Source organism: Otolemur garnettii, unplaced genomic scaffold (assembly GCF_000181295.1).
Source record: "Otolemur garnettii isolate 467f Iridium unplaced genomic scaffold, OtoGar3 scaffold00018, whole genome shotgun sequence".
NCBI lineage: Eukaryota > Metazoa > Chordata > Mammalia > Primates > Galagidae > Otolemur > Otolemur garnettii.
This window is the reverse complement of record NW_003852413.1, coordinates 5,150,473-5,153,146: the sequence shown is the minus strand read 5'-3', so window position 1 is coordinate 5,153,146 and position 2,674 is coordinate 5,150,473.

Below are 2,674 nucleotides of genomic sequence, written 5' to 3'. Positions count from 1 at the left end.
CTCCCAAGTAGCTGGGACTACAGGTGCCCACCACAATGCCCGGCTATTTTTTGGTTGCAGCCACCATTAGTTTGGGGGGCCCCTGGGCTGGATTCGAACCCGCCACCTTAGGTGTATGTGGCTGGTGCCTTAGCCACTTGAGCCACAGGCGCCAAGCCAGGCCTTGGGTTTTGACTAATTAAGATGGAGGTGCTTCACTTTTGCTAAAACACCCTACCCTAAATGCAAGGAGGAAGTCTTGTCCCTTTATCAGGAGAGAGATACCGAGAGGTTAAATGATATACCTAAATCAAAAGTGAGTCAGAAAAACTGTAGTGAGGACTCAAGCTAGCTGATCAAGTTCAGGTTTGGGCTATATTGTTTCTCTCTCTGGAATTCTGTTGGTCAAATGCTAAGGCCATTTCTGGTGCCTGTGCTTTTTAAGCAAAAATAATTCTTCTGTAGTCTTATCCTGTAGAATAAGGCTTGATATTTATATAACCTGACTTTTCAGAGCCTTTCAAGCATATACTTACTTGCGCCTCCTCAGTACTCAGCACAGAAGTTACTAGATGGATTAATATCCTCCTTATTAGGGCTCAGGAGCAGCGCTCAGTGACATGGGACTTGCCTAAGGGGCCAGTAAGTGGCCCAGCTAACTCCAGAACATCTGTCTTTGTACAGTGCTTGGTCCAGCTGCTTCTTCACACAGTCTTTTTGCCAAGGTTCTCCCTAAATTGTCAGACCAGCTAGAATTTTAGAAGTTGGATTCAGGCCAGTTCATGCCTGCGATCCTAGCACTCGGCGAGGCCAAGGCAAGAGGATTGCTTGAGCTCTGGAGTTCGAGATGAGATTGAACAAGAGTGAGACCCTGTCTCTACTAAAAATAGAAAAATTAGCCAGATGCAGTGGCACATGCTTGTAGTCCCAGCTACTTGGGAGGCAGGAGGATTGTTTGAACCCAGGAATTTGAGGTTGCTGTGAGCTAGGCTGATGCCTTGGCACTCTAGCTTGGGCAACAGAGTGAGACCCTCTCTCAAAAAAAAAAAAAAAAAAAACCAAAAATATAAAAATGGAATTCAGCATATGGTATCCTTTTTTTCTGATCCAGGCCACGTAATTTTGTCACTGAAGCACATTGATGGCCTGGCAGAGGCTTGTTGAAGCGTTGTCCTATCAGGTTGTGGGGAGGCCTGGCTTTGTTGAAGGTGCTGTACAGTTCAGGGTTCATATTAACCAAATGGAAAGAGTGGGTTAGGACAATTTGGGAAACACTGAGGAGAAAGTAAATTGTTTAAACTTCCCAGGTGCACCCAAAATTAAAGCCAGGGGTTGAGACATTGAGCAGGTCCAGTGGGCCCGCGGGGTCTGGCGTTTGCTGATTCAGTCTCATCTGTCTCTGTGTCCAAAATTATGCTTTTCTGTGCAGATTTTTTTTTACCATTTGTCTCTCTGTGCTATTGAAAACTGCAAGGTATCTGTGGAAAAGCCAATTTAAACTCCGTCGTGCCTGCAAGCATTAACGCTTAAAAATGGGAAAAATGACAGAGCCTGCCCAGGAAAGGCCTCCGTGCTCTCATCTAGGCGTGAAGAGGTGAAAAATGGCCATAGGGGTGCTGCAGCGTGAATTTCATTTCATGCAAAGAAAAACAAGATTAAAAATATTTCAAGGCAATAAAGTACCTTCAAGTGGCTGCAGTGGGCAAATAAACCAGCAGTCACAGGTGCTGGGGGAGGGTGGATGGAGCAGGTGTGAAGCCTACATGGGGAACGTCCTGGCACTGGCCATTCCCAGTTGTAGCTGCCTAAGAAGTGGCGATGTGGGAGTTGCAGAGAGATTTGATATGTCTTCTGGGTCAGGGAGCTGCCTCTGGGAGTTGCTGTCCTCGTCACTGTGGTTCTCAGCCTGCTGGGTGATCTGAAGCACGTCTTTTTTATTCTGCAGGTACAGAGGAACTTCCTGTCTCCTGGGACCTTGCTTTGTGATATATCTATCCCTTACTAGATTCTTTTCGTTTGAGACACAGTCTCACTTGTTCACCATGGGTAGAGTGCCATGGTATCATAGCTCACAGCAACCTCAGACTCTCGGGCTTGAGCAAGTCTCTTGCCTCAGCCTCCCGAGAAGCTGGGACTACATGCACCCACCACAATGCCTGGCTAGTTTTTCTATTTTTAGTAGAGATGGGGTCTCGCTCTTGCTCACAGGCTGGTCTCCAACTCCTGAGCTCAAGCACTTAACCTCCCTCAGCCTCCCAGAGTGGCAGGATTACAGGCATGAGTCACCATGCCTGGCCTCCCTCTCGAGATTCTAGAGCAGAGTTTCTCAGCTGGGCCCCTTTGGCATTTGGCATTGATCATTCTTTGTGGTTGGTGAAGGAGCTCAGGAAATTTCGCCCCAAGATATGACCTTGGCATATAAGGGCATTTTGAATTAAAGGCCCTTAGAGATCAATATTATGGAACCTTCGAAGGGGCTTTTCCTCAATATAGTGCAGGAATAGGCTAGCTGGTCCTAGTGGCTCACACCTGTAATCCTAGCACTCCGGGAGGCCCAGCTGCATGGATTGCTTGAGGTCTAGAGTTCCAGATTGGCCTGAGCAAGAGTAAGACTCCAGGCTCGGCACCTGTAGCTCAACCGGCTAAGGCGCCAGCCACCTACAGCTAAGGTGGCCGGTTCGAATCCCCAGCCCGG